General features: G+C 34.2%; 1 long non-coding RNA gene across 1 annotated transcript in view; it reads right to left on the bottom strand.

The window, feature by feature from the left end:
- LOC134484393 (uncharacterized) overlaps positions 1-15543 on the bottom strand; it is a 42578-nt gene that overhangs the window by 26233 nt on the left and 802 nt on the right. The gene's annotated exons all lie outside the window — the stretch shown is intronic.

Raw genomic sequence — 15543 nt, 5'->3', positions numbered from 1 at the left:
GTTTTCTGTCTTCATTGTTTCCAATAGGACCATAGCTCCCCACTCTGTGTAGATAAAAGGTGGGTCCAGTACAGCTGTTATTGTTCTGGCACACAAACTACTTTTTGGGAACAAATGTTCACCACTGTATAGTTGACAGTGGTTTGAAATTCTTTCCTTGTCCTCAGTTTCTTGTAACAACATATTCTTTACATCTTCTTTAATTAATTGTATTGACCTCCCTGTAATCGTATTATGTATCTGTGTGTATGGAAGAAAGATTTTCTTTAAATATTCTGTGGTTTGTGTGTTTATTCTTCCATAAAGTATTTCCCAACACCACATGACCTCAGGCCATTACTAGGAATTACTGTATGCTGGGAACATTGGGGGAGGATAGTGTGAAATTAATCACTGTCCTTTGTTTCAGAGATTTTTATTTTTTAATAAGTAACCAATACTATACAAATAGCTAACAAACTCTTCTGTTCCCCTTCCTGTATGGCTGCTGGTGTAAATAAAATGCATTTTTTCATTGATAAACAATAATAAAATCTCATAAAGGCACAAACATACTTAAAGACAGAAAATATTCACAAAGGAAAATCCATTTAAAATGGAGATAAAATATAAACAAAATGAGATCAAAAGACCCATTCAGAAACATGATATTAAAAATGTCATTGTCAAGTTACAAATTTTTAAGATGAGATAATAATAATATATACTTAAGAAGAGATGAAAACCATTAAATGCAGTGTGTGCCCAAAATGTTCACTCAAAATATAGTATATACCAAAGAATGGAATGGAGCTCTCATTCTTGCTACTATAGAGGCAAAATGGAAGAATTACTATTAGGCTAAACCCAACCTAGATTTCATAGTGCCAAACTATCAAGAAAGCTAGTGTTTCAAAAATACCACATTAAGCAAATATCGATAATAAAAACAAATATAAAAATAAGAAAGTATTGAAGACCAGCACTAGTCCATGATAATCTGATAGGGTGCATGGGATTATTTCAATATTCTGGTATCTATATGGACCTGTTTAGTGACACAGTATATGGTAAGTTTGGAGAAGTTACTTTTAGGTGCAAAGAAAAAAGGTATATTCTCTAGTTTTAGGATGAAATGTTATTTAAATATCTGCTAAATCCATTTGGATGATTATTTCTGTTATTTTTAATGTATCAGTTTAGTTTCAGTTGCCACAAACGGTCAATTGATGAACTTGGGTATTGAAATCTCCTACTATTATCGTGTTGGCGCCAATATATTCTTTGAGGCTTAGTGATTTTCTTTTGGTGAATTTAGGTGCCCTAGCATTTGAAACATAGTTGTTCATAATTGATAGTTCATCTTAGTATTATTTTTTCTTTGACAATTATTTTGTCCTTCCTTATCATTTTTGATATCTTTGGTTGAAAGTCAATTTTATTCAATGTAAGAAAGGCTATTTCCGTTTTATTTCTTGGGACCATTTGCTTGGAATTTCTCTCCAGCCTTTTACCTTGAGATAGTGACTGTCTATATAATTAAGGTATATTTCCTGTATGCAGCAAAATGTTCGGTCCACTTTATTTATTCAATCCCTTAGTTTATATATTCTTATTGGAGAATTAAGTCCATTGATGATAAGAGATATTAAATAAAATTTATTGTTCTTTCCTGCTATTTTTATTGTTAGAAATGGAATTACTTTTGTGTGGCTATCATCTTTTGGGTTTGTTGAAAGATTAATTCCCAAATTTTTCCTAGGGTGTAGTTCCTTTCTTGTGTTGGAAGTGTCCATCTACTATCCCACGTAGGGCTAGATTTGTTGAAAGATGTTTTGTAAATTTGGCTTTGTCATGGAGTATCTTGGTTTCTGCATTCATGGTAAGTGAAAATTTTACCAGATATCCAAGCCTGGAGATCCAGAAATAAATGCAAACACCTACGGTCACTTTATCTTTGACAAATGTTCTAAAACCATTTAATGGAAAAAAGACAGAATTTTCAAAAAATGGTGATGGTTCAACGTGAGGTCAGCATATAGAAAAATCAATTATTTAAACAAACTCACAGGGTGGGGGAACAAATGATCACATTGTTAGATGGAGACAAAAAATGAAAACAATCAATACCTCTTCATGTTAAAAGATTTGGTACATATTATAAATTCAAGGTCCATACATAAACTTAGTAAAAACAATATTACAAAAAGAGTACCCAACATCAACATAAATGGAGAGAACCTTGAAGCAATTCAACAAATATCTGGGAATAGAAAAGGTTGCCCAATCTCCACTTACTTCTTTAATATAGCACTAGAAATCTTATTCACAGAAATTAGACAACCAAAGGAGATAAAGGGAATTCAAGAAGTCAAAATATCATGATTTGTATATGATATGATAGTATGTTTTAGTGACCCCAAAAATTCAACCAGAGAACTCCTTCAGCCAATAAACAACTTCTGTAAAATGGCTGGATATAAAATTAACTCAAACAAATCATTACGCTTCCTCTACTTCAAGGATAAACAGGTTGAGAAGAAATTAGGGATATGACAATTTTCTCATTAGTCACAAATAATAAAAAATACCTCAGTGTGACTCTAACCAAGCAAGTAAAAGGTCTTTATGACAAGAACTTCAACTCTGTGAAGAAAAAAAAATGAAGAAAATCTCAGATGGAAAGATTTTCCATGCTTATGGATTGGTAGAGTTAATATTGCAAAAATGGCAAACTTGGCAAAAGCAATCAACATATTCAAGGCAATCGCTATCACAATTCCAACTCACTGCTTCATAGAGTTAGAAAGAGCAATTTGAAAATTCATTTGAAATAACAAAAACCCCATGACAGAGAAAACTCTCCTCAACAAGAAAAGAACTTCTTTACTTTTTCTTTTTTTTCTGCTTGTAAAGTTTATTCACCACAAGGGCACCCCTAAAGGAAGAAGCAGGAGCTGATATCTGATCTGTGTTCTTCTTGAAAGCCTTGCATCGTAACACAGCATAAGGTTAGCAAAAGGATGGGAAGGTTTGCTTTTCATTTGTGGAACATTGCGTACATGTAATACAATGTGCTCTGATCAAGTGCACCCACAATCCCTCCTGCTCCTCCTAGACCTGCCCGCATCTCATCTCCCTTCCAAATTTCTGTAGTCTTTCGCTTAATTTTTTTTGCATATTTCTAACACTGGATCCTTTCATTTCTTTTTTTTAATTAACTTGAGTATTTCTTATTTACATTTTGAGTATTATTCCCTTTCCCGGTTTCCAGGCCAACATAACCCAACCCCTCCACCTCCCCTTCTTTATGGGTATTCCCCTCCCCATCCTCCCCCCATTGCCGCCCTCCCCCCAACAAACATGTTCACTAGGGGTTCAGTCTTAGCAGGACCAAAGACTTCCCCTTACATGAGTGATCTTACTAGCATGTTCAATGCTACTATGAGGTCAGAGTTCAGGGTCAGTCCATGCATAGTCTTTAGGTACTGGGTTAGTCACTGGAAGCTCTGGTTGCTTGATATTGTTGTTCATATGGGGTCTAGAGCCCCTGCAAGTTCTTCCAGTTATTTCTCTGATTCCTTCAACGGGTTTCCTGTTCTCAGTTCAGTGCTTTGCTGCTGGCATTTGCCTCAGTATTTGCCATATTCTGGCTGTGTCTCTCAGCAGATATCTACAACTGACCCCTGTCTGCCTGATCTTCTTTGCTTCATCCATCTTGTCTAATTGGGTGGCTGTATATGTATGGGACACACGTAGGGTAGGCTCTGAATGGATGTTCCTTCTGTCCTTGTTTTAATCTTAGCCTCTCTATTCCGTGCCAAGGGTATTCTTATTCCCCTTTTAAAGAAGGAGTGAAGCATTCACATTTTGATCATCCATCTTGAATTTCATGTGTTCTAGGCATTTAGGGTAATTCAAGCATTTGGGTTAATAGCAACATATTAATGAGTGCATACCATATGTGTTTTTCTGGGATTGGGTTACATCACTCAGGTTGATATTTTCCAGTTCCATCAATTTGCCTATGAATTTCATAAAGGCATTGTTTTTGATAGCTGAGTAACATTCCATTGTGTAGATGTACCACATTTTATGTATCCATTCCTCTGTTGAAGGGCATCTGGGTTCTTTCCAGCTTCTGGCTATTATAAATAAGGCTGCTATAAACATACTGGAGCACGTGTCTTTTTTATATGCTGGGGCATCTTTTGGGTATATGCCCAAGAGAGGTATAGCTGGATCCTCAGGCAGTTCAATGTCCAATTTTCTGAGGAACCTCCAAACTGATTTCGAGAATGGTTGTACATTCCCACCAACAATGGAGGAGTGATCCTCTTTCTCCACATCCTCGCCAGCATTTGCTGTCACCTGAGTTTTTGGTCTTAGCCATTCTCACTGGTGTGAAGTGAAATCTCAGTGTTGTTTTGATTGGCATTTCCCTTATGACAAAAGATGTTGAACATTTCCTTAGGTGTTTCTTAGTCATTTGGCATTCCTCAGCTGTGAGTTCTTTGTTTAGCTCTGAACCTCACTTTTAATAGGGTTATTTGTCTCCCTGCGGTCTAACTTCTTGAGTTATTAGTACATTTTGGATATAAGGCCTCTATCTGTTGCATGATTGGTAAAGATCTTTTCCTTCTTTGGGAATCACTATCCCTTACCTCAAACTGTATAACAGAAAAATAATGATAAAAATTTAATGGTTATGGTACAGAGACAGATACCCACATCAATGGAATAGAATTGAAGACTCAGAAATGAAGGCACATCCCAGGCACTTGATATTTGACAAGGAGCCAAAACCATCCAATGGAATAAACATAGCATTTTCAACAAATAATGCTGGTTTGACTGGAAATTAGCATGCAGAAGAAGGGAAATCAATCAATTCTTATCACCGCATACAAAGCTCAAGTCAAAGTGGATCAAGGGTCTCCACATAAAATCATATAACCTAACACTAATAGAAGAAAAAATGTGAAAGAATCTTGGACACTTGGGCACTGGGGAAATTTCCTGAATATAAAACCAATGGCTTATGCTCTAAGATCAAGATTTGACAAATGGAACTTCATAAAATTGTAAAGCTTTTGTAAGGAAAAAGGCACTGTCATTAGGAAAAAGGAGCAACCAATCGATTAAGAAAAGATCTTTACCAATCCTACATATGATAGAGGGCTAAATTCAATCTAAACAAAAACTCAAGGAATTATGTTACAGGGAATCAAATAGTCCTTTCAAAATGGTGTATAGAGCTAAACAATGAATTCTTAACTAAGGTATATCAACATCCTTACCCATCGGGTAAATGTAAACCAAAAAAAAAAAAAAAAAAAAAAAAAAAAAACAAAAAACCTGAGGTTCCACAGCACACCAATCAGAATGGCTAAGATAAAAACAAATTCAGATGACAAATGATAATTAAAAGGAGGTAGAGAAAGAGGAACACTCCTCCAATGTTGGTGGGATTGCAAGCTGGTATAACCACTCTGGAAATCAGTCTGGAATTTTCTAACACAATTGGTAATACATGGGGATCCTGCAATACCACTTCTTGGTTATTTACCCAAAAGATGCTCCAACATGTAACAAGGACACATGATGCTATATGTGTATAGCAACAATATATATATATATATATATATATATATATATATATATATATATATATATATATATATATAATTATATGTGCATACATACATATATATTGTATTATAAACACACACACACAAACATATTCATAAGAAAGAATCCACAGGTCATATGAAGCCCAAGCATAAAGAAGACCAAAATGTGGATGCAACATTGTTTCTAAGAAAAAGGAACTAAATATTCATGGGAGGAAATACAATGATAAATAGTCAAGCAGGGACTGAAGAAGGGTTAACCAGAGACTGCCCCACGTGGGGATCCATCCACTATGCCGCCACCCAATCCAGACTTTATTGCTGATGCCAACAAATCCTTACTGATAGAAATCAGATATGGATGTCTCATGAGAGGCTCTGACAGATCCCTACTGATATAAATGAGGATGGTTGCAGCTAACCATTGGATTAAACAAGGGGGTTTCAATGGAAGTTTTAGAGAAAATACTTAATGATCTGAAGGGATTTGCAAAACCCCAGGAAAAACAACACCACCAACCAACAAGATCCCACTATAAATTCGGGGGATTAAACAACCCACTGGTGAGTACAGATTGAGGAACCCATGATACCAGCCACATGTGTGGCAGAGAAATGCACTGTCGAGCATGATTGGAAGGAAAAGCCTTTAATAATGTGAAGACTTATATCCCCAGTGTAGGGTAATGCCAGAGGATTGAGGTTGAGGTGGGTGGGTGGGAATGGGAACATCCTCAAAGAAGCTGAAGTGGGGGTTTATGGGAAAGGTAGGAAAGGATATACCATTTGAACTGAAAATACATAAAATATTCAGGAAAAATTATTAAATAAAAATGACACTATGTCTCATTAAATTAATAGTAAAATATCATTTCCCATTTCTGATATTGGCTCAAATATTAGAGTTTAGCATTAATTTCTTTGGTCTCTTTTGCTGTCTATAGCCAATATGTCCCTTTTTTCTATGCCTTATTTTAAAAGAACTGTATTTTACAATTTAAATAAATATAGAATGGAAAAAATACTGACATCATTTGTGATTCAAAGATAATAACAATTTTACTATATTTCCCTTTAGTAAAAGTTAGACATCTCCGTGAAGACACTTTGATGGATAATATCAAAATATGTTTATAGGAATGGTACATCAAGTACTTTTTGTTAATAGCGTCAGTCAGGAAATGGTTCTAATATTTATGCATTATGGTAGCTGATTATGGAAGAAACTAAATGTTCTTAGATTTTGTAATAATGCATATAAATAATTAATTCTTAATGTTTGTTGACAGAAGGAAGTTATCAATGAATATATATATATATATATATATATATATATATGGCACACGTTTCTAATATAAATAGAGCAAATTAAATATATAATTTATGAACTAAAGGTGAGTAAAAGTAAGATCTATCATTGATTCTACCTACAGTTGGAGTTAAGACATGATTCATGGATCCATGTATTTCTTTCTAGACATCAATGAGATAAAATTAGTGTGGAAAAAGAAAAAATGCAATTAGCATGTGTGATCTAGTGTACATATTTAAAAATTGCTTTTGAAAAATACTCAGAAAATATTTTCAAGGTTATATATACATCATATACAAAAATTAACTGTGTCCATAAATTATCAATATCACTCAAGCTACTTTCTCTGGTCTTATTATATTTGAATTATCAAATGAACATGTATATGTATGTATGTATACTCAAACAGGCACACTCACACACACACATACACACACACACACAAAATACTTCTAAAAATTTAAAACAAATTAGTAAATAACAGTCTTTCAGAGAAAATAATGAAAAAGGATGAACTAAATTCCAGCACTCCCAAAAGTGTACATTCTAGCATATAAAACTTTGCCTTATAAGTTTTAGAAAAATACATATGTGGCCAATATATGTAATCAGATCCCATTTGGACTTATTACTCAGAGTTAAAGTAGATAATAAAATGGAGTGGGAAAAATATTAAATAACAAGATTTAGCTATACTTTTTCAATTATACAAAAAAATCTGAGAAACAGTTAAATGACACAACATTTAAAATTGCTTTCTATTAAGCATTGATATCTACGTTTAGTCTTCATAGTCTAAATAATAGAGAGAACTAAATCTCACAAGTTGTGTCCTGGCTTAAATACAATTTTCTTTGCTTGTGAATGTACACAGAACCAATTAATATAATAAAAATGGATAGATGTTGTGTTACAAAAAGTAAAAGACCTTTTGTTTATTTATTCGGTATGAATTTATTTTTGTAGAATGTCTTCCCATGTTTCTGTTGGATATTTTATAAATCCTTACTTTGGTGCGGTTGATGCTTAAATTTAACTGAACATGGCTGCATATGTCAATATAGTAGAAATGGATTCTTGGGGCAGAGATTACCTTTGTGTTAAACCTGATTAAAATGAATGGTGGTCACAGTGTGCACAACCAAATAGAAGGTAATAAACTGTGGCTTCGGGTACCCATCTTTTTATGAGATTTCACTTTGTAGTGTTGGAAGAATTGTTCTGTGATATAATGAGATTGTGCAGTAAACAGTCCTTTTCTTTATTCCTGTAATGAAAGCAAACATTTATTGTTTTCAGTTCCTTCAGAGAGCTTGCTAGGAGACTAGATCAAGGAGGAACTTGGGAAGAGGGACTTAGATATGCAAAATATATTTTTGGTATTGGATTTCTTCTAGGTACTTTAGGGAACTAACTTCATAAGATTTGGAATATAATCAGAAAAGAGCTTGTTAAAGATGTAGAAAAGCACGTGGTGTGGTTGCACAGGCCTTTAATCTTAGTACTAGGAAGCAGAAGCAGGCAGAACTCTAAGTTCAAGGCCAGCTTGGTCTACAGAGAGAGAAAGAGAGAAAAGGTGAGAGAGAGAGAGAGAGAGAGAGAGAGAGAGAGAGAGAGAGAGAGAGAGAGAGAGAGAGAGAGAGTTTTCTGGTACTGCCAGGGATATAAAAGAAACACTGTCAAAAAAATGTTCAAGAATAAGTTCCGTATTATACAGAGAAAAAAATTCTCATTTTATTTTAGTAAGATGTTAATAATTCTTTCTTCATTCTAATGAAATGACTTAGCTATAAAATAATCTGAAGGCACCGAAAATGTAAGAAAAGGTGCTTTACATCACTATTCCCCTTAAACTATAAGTTGAATTTTTATTAAATAAACCTATGTAAATACACTTTGAAGGCTTTTCTGTGATTAGCTAAAGGGCTTTTACATTGTGAATTAAGAATGGTGAATTTCAGGCCAATCTTGAAAGGTCATCACTAAGGTGTAGAAGCATATTAAGCATACAAAATCAAATATAAAATTTTGCACAATAAAGAATGAGAACCTTTAATTGGTTTTCCTCTAATGTAAACACTTTCTTTTTGTTGAGTGAAGATTTTATGATTTGAACTAATTTTATGAGAAATACCACCTGCTTTCAGAAGATAAGAAACAGAGAAAGATGAGGAAAAACATATGCTAAGGAACAATGAACTGGGATAGAGTATTCTAGGTAATATATAGATCAATAAATTTGACCCGTCTGTTACTGGTAAGGTGGGGACTTCATTACGCATATTTATGTACTTAAAAATGTTTTCTTTTCTTCTTAAGTTTGTATGGTTGCTCTGAAAACACTGGGTTTTGTGTTAAGATCTTTGCATATTTAATGATAGTTTTGAAATATTATGTTATAATCAAAAGCCGTGCTTTGTACAAACTTTTTAAGCAACAAAAAAGAGAATTGTCCGCTGGAGTTTTATGAAGAAAGTTAGTATGTTAAACATGAATAAATTTTTCTGATATATGCCTTCTCTTCATATACCATGCTTATTGATGAATCCTTAGCACATAGAAATGAATAGTAACCATCTTAGTATAGTTTCAGGATTTTATAGTATATTGTTTGACACGTGCATTTCTATTAAAATGCTATCATTTTTCTAATTCTCTTAATTTAACTGAAGAGGTTTTCCATAACTTCTAGTCCGTTTTTAATTAATTTAACAGGTCTTTGGTGTTATTATTGAATTTTATGACAGTATCTTCTTAATGTTCTTTATTTTTAAGGTAAATAGGTATATATATATATATATATATATATAACAAATAGGTATATATATATAACAAAAATATTTTATAAAAAAATTAAATTATTAGTGGAAAATCACTTAGTGATGGACAATTTTATAAACATTCTCTAAAGTATGAATATTCTACAATTTTAATTAGTATTAAAACATTATATATACCACAACCTTTATTAACCTTAGCATACACTGATCTACTTAACATAACCACAATTTTTTATCTGTAAAATTTTTTTCTTAGTTTGTCAGTAATTAATCTTGACTTCTCTATCTGAGCTTTCTCATCATTATTCACAAAAAAATCTACTGTTGTTTTATTGAGAATAGTAAGGAATGTTCATTGATATGTAGATACATAAGAATATGACAATATACGAAATGGTATTTCATTAAGCCCTAGGAAAACTAAACTATCATGGTTTCAGGAAAATAAACGTAACTAGAAAATATACCGAGTAAGGTAGCAAAGACTCAGAAAGGCAAATACCACGTGTTCTTCCTCATATAGATCATAGAATCTCCTTTTAATATACTTGTATTTATGTGAAGCTGTGGATGGTTTGAGTTTATTTAACTGATATAGGTCGCAGACATTAGAAAGTTGGGTTTTAAACAGTGTGCCATGGAAGATATTGAACATGTGGGATATGGATGTAGATGTAAGAATAATGAAGTGAGACTAGTATAAGTGGTGAGGGACATAGGACAGGAAGGAATAAAGAACTGAAAAAGCGAGGATGAGGTTGAATGTCAACAAGAATAAAATAAGACAACCTGTTACTTTATAGGTTAGGTTAAAATAAATATTAAAATTTAAATCTAATACCATTATGTTTAATGCTATATACATCATGTTTGAGGAAAAGTGCCAGCAAGTGATATCAAAATGGAAATAGTATATTTATCTTATTTGATCTTAGTCAAAATATCCATAATTATTTGTTAAAAACATCATTTGTCTGCCAAATTTATTGTACCACTTAAAAAATTGCCTGTGATATAATCAAACTTTATGATAGTAGACAATTTTATTATTAGGTCAACTTTTAAAATCTGTGATTTGATCTATGTTTTAAGTTTTTTTTTACTTAAATTTGTTCCTCCAGACATTCACACATATTAAATTATCATTTTCAAAGTTGAATACTAATATAAAAATATGATCCAGCAGGGTTTTTGAAAATGCTCAATTATAAGTGATATTATCCGTAAACTACAGGACATTCTCCACTAAGCTCATAGATACAAAGAAGATACACAAGAAGAATGCCCCAAGTGCATATGATTGAGTCTCATGTAGAATGGGCTTAAAATTGTCTAGGAGGCCGATTGAGGGAAGGAACTAGATGGGAGATGGAAGGAAGAGGAAAATGGATCCTGTGTGGGAAGGGAGAGGAGATATGACCCGATAGTCAGGAGAAGGAAAGGATATCTTGAACTTTTAGAGATGAGGAGGTAGGGGAAATCTCCAGGAAGAGAAAGAGTCCGGGATAATGAAAGTACGCACGAATCAATGGGGTTTAACGAAGCTGTGACTTACATTGGTGATATGGAACATTAAGAGGCCAACTCCTGTAGCCCGGAAGGACACCAGTGGAGGGATAAAGACACAAATACAACTACAAAACTTTCTAGGCAAAATTTTTCAAGCCTAAAAGAAATTTAGAACCGTATTCTAGGGTCTATGTTCTCCTTTGCTTTATTGATGGCTGGTAATTTTTGTATAAAATAAGGATTTGGGACATTATCATTAGAAGTAGGTATACAATATTTATATTGTTATATTCACGCTTTAGCTGGGCCCACTTAGTTGCCAATATCATTACAAAAATATAAAATTATAATTATTTTTATAATTATAATTTTATAATTAGAAAACAGAATTTTTGAGTACACATTCAGGAATATATATAAAGTCCTTTTTCAAAGAATGTACAATAAGAAAATGTAATACAATATTCATTCAATTTAACGTCTGGAGGGAAAATATTGGACTTTAGGAAACAGAGAAAACCTAGGAACTTGAATTGTATGTCACAGGAATGGACGTGGAAGTGAAATTATTATCCAGAATATTCTCCTCCACACCATGTTCCTAGATCTTTTTTACCCATGCCAAGCCCCTGACCAACATTCTCTATTCCGAACATGTAAGTACTAATGAAGCAAAGAGAAGTCTCTAGCTTTAAATATATATAATATGTAAAGGTTTCCAGTATGTCACAGGAGACACTCTTGGAAAGGGCACCCTCAAATCTGGTCCATGGGAAAGTTCAGTGAGTCTTGGGTACGTATTGAGTGGGATTGCAGAAGAAGTAGCCTTTATCTGAGCCTTCCACACATGGGAATCAGGTGCTGCGATCTTCTTAGAATCATCTGGACTTCCCTGCTTGATATGGTTCCTGGAAGTCAGAGCGTTTATGTAATCAATTTCTTCAATACAAAAGCCAGTTGTTGGGAAGGGCACATTTGGTCTTCTCAGAGCTCGTGGCTTTTACTCTTTTTGCTCTGAAGAAAAAGGTTCAAAGAAACAAAGGAAAGAAAAGTATGGTCTCCTTAGCAGTGTAAACACCTCCATGCTTTGGATTCCTATTGTGTAACTTGTTTATAACACTGATATCCGGAGGAGAAGAGCTTCTAGTTGAGACTTCATCATCTCAGTCTTTCCACTTGTATTACTCTGAATACCATTCTCTGACAGTGACTCTTTAGATTTCTGAGTCAATAGGTATGATTAGCTGGCAGATTTCTTTTCTTTCTTTCATTGATTTTATTTTTTATAAAATTTTATTGCTTTTTTAACTGGATATTTCTACATTTGAATTTCAAATGTTATTTCCTTTCCCAGTTTCTTTTCCATAATTAGCCTATACAATTCTGCTCCCCTTCTTCTATAACCCACCTTACTGCCCCCTGACATTGCCTTGAACTTGGAGTCAAACCCAATGACTTCTCCTTCCATTGGTGACCCCAAGGCCATCCTTTGCAACATATGCAGTTGGAGCCATAGTTCTTTCCATGTACAGTCTTTGAATATTGGTTTATTACCAGAAATCTCTGTTGCATTTGCATTGTTGTTCTTATGGTGTTGAAAGCACCTTTAGCTCTTTTAATCCTTTTTCAAACCCTACCAACAAGATGTCAATTTTCAGTTCACTGGCAGCATAGACTCCTTAGCTTCATCACTCTTATCTACATCTGGTTGCTGAATGTGTGTGTGTGTGTGTGTGTGTGTGTGTGTGTGTGTGTGTGCGTGCGTGTGTGTGTGTGTGTGTGTTTCTGTGTCTGTAGAGCTAAACAATGAATTCTCAAATGAGGAATATCAACATCCTTTGCCATCAGGTAAATGGAAATAAAGAAAAAAATCCTGAGTTTCCACAGCACACCAATCAGAATGACGAGGATATATTTGGTCCCTTGTACAGCTATGGTGTTTGGTGGATTTTTAACATGGATTCTGCACTACTAGGTTAAGATTTTAGAATCCACAAATGACAAAGCCATATAGACTCCTTCCTATTCTTATGAACCTACTGAAGTAGAAGATTCACTGGACTTCAAGCCACTCCTCTCCCAGCCCATGTCATGAACTTTATGTTTGGACTGAATAAAGAATCATGGTAAAACATCCAAAACCCTCAAATCTGGCCATGGAAACACTGGAAGGTAGATATTAGAGAACTGCTATCTAATGCCACTGCAGAACCACATTATATAGTCTATGTTGTCCTTTCCTTTACTAATGTCAGGTAATTTTTGGATAAAATAAGGATTTAGGAGTTTATCATTTAAGTAGATACAGAATATTTACACTATTATATTCACTTTAGAACTGGGCCCCCTTTTTTCTAAAATCAGAGCAAAAAAATGGAATAGGATAATAGAACATTGGAGTACACATTCAGCAATATATATAAAGTCCACTATCAAGGAATGTACAATAAGAAAATGTAATAAAATATTCACTCAATTAAAGGTCTGTAGGGAAAATATTGGCCTTTAGAAAAGAGAGATATCTGAGGAAATTGAACTATAGGCCAGAGGAATGGAACTGGGAATAAAATTATTATCCAGTAGAATCTCCTGCACTCCATATTCCTAGATCTTAGAGACCCAAGCCATGCCTCTGGCTAACTTTCCCCATTCAGAGCATGTGACCATTAGTGGAGCAGAGATAAGTCTCTACCTTAAGAGAGATTGAGTACATAAAGGTTTCCAGTGTGTCACAGGAGACATACCTGGAAAGGAAACCTTCGAATCTGGTAAATGTAAGGAAAGCTGTTTAGCATGTAGGAGATGGCCGTTCTCAGTGACATCATAAATAGGACGTCCATGACAAATTTTTGTAACTAGTAGAGCCCTAGCTTCTTCTGTGATGTAACAATTACTGTCCTGACAGGAACTGCCTCTCACATATTCCCTCAGTAACTCTCCGGTTTGCTAATTGGCCACTAATTCAGAGTAAACAGCCATTTGGGAGTGAGAACAAAAAGGATAAAGAGATCAGAGATGGGGAGAAAGAAGCTGACCTTCTGTCTTTGTATGAAAAAACAGGAAAAATAAGTGGTACTTTGAAAAGTTCAGGGAGCCCTTGGAAGGGTTGGAGTGGTATCGCTGAAGAGATAGACTTGATCTGAGACTTACACATATGGGAATCAAGAGCTGGAAGCTTCACAGAAGCATCTGGACTTCCCTGTTCTTATGGTTCCTGGATGTCAAAGGTTTTATATCATTCATTTCCTAATTACAAAGCAAAATTTTGAGAGGGCACAGTTGTTTTTCTGAGATCTATGGCCTTTTTTTTTTTTTGCCCAGAAGAAAAAGGTCCTAAGGAAGGAGGTAAAGACAAGTATTGGGTCCTCAGGTCAGAGTACACTCCTCCAAGCTTTGGATACCTATAGTGCATTTTGTGTCTGACACGGATATCTCGGAGAAAGAAGTGCTTCTAGTTGAGACTTCATCATCTTTGTCTTACTACAAGTATTACTCTGAATACCAATTTAGATTTCTGAGTAAATAACTGTGATTAGTTGGAAGTTTTCTTTAGTTTTATTTCTTTCTTTTTTTTAATTTTTTATCAATTTAAGTGAATTTTAAACTGGATGAGTCTATATTTACGTTTAAAATATTATTTCCTTTCTCAGTTTCCTGCCCATTAAATCACAACCTGTTCACAATCCCTTCTACTCTAACCATAATTCTGCCCATTGACATTCCCTTAAACTGGGAGACAAACCAAGGTAGAACCAAGGGCTTCTCCTTCCATTGGTGCCAAAAAAGCAATCCTCTGCCACATATGCATTTGGAGCCATATTTCTGTCTATGTTCATTCTTTGAATATTGGTCTAGTACCAGAAAGCTCTGGGTTATTGAGAATGTTGTTCTTTTGTAGTTAACAGCACCTTCAACAATTGTAATACTGTCTCAAAATCTACCAACAAGATGTCCGTTTTCAGTTCACTGGTTTGCCACTAACATTCACTTCTGTATTAGACATTCTCTAACTGTGTCTCTCAGGAAATATCTATATCCAGTTCCTGGTAGAATGCACTTCTTAGCTTCATAAATCTTATCTAGTTTTGGTGGCTGATCACCATATATATATATATATATATGTGTGTGTGTGTGTGTGTTTGTGTGTGTGTGTGTGTGATATACATATGATATATATTTATAATGATATATATGTATATATACATATACATATATATAATGATATATATGAATATACTTTTGGTGGCTCCAACAGTTATGAAGTTAGGGGGAATTTTAACATGGATTCAGTGCAACTAGGTCAAGAATGTAGAATCCACAAATTGCATTG

This window comes from Rattus norvegicus, chromosome Y (genome assembly GCF_021556685.1).
Source record: "Rattus norvegicus strain SHRSP/BbbUtx chromosome Y, alternate assembly SHRSP_T2T, whole genome shotgun sequence".
NCBI lineage: Eukaryota > Metazoa > Chordata > Mammalia > Rodentia > Muridae > Rattus > Rattus norvegicus.
The sequence above is the reverse complement of the archived record's forward strand: the minus strand, read 5'-3'. Positions and strand labels throughout refer to the sequence as shown.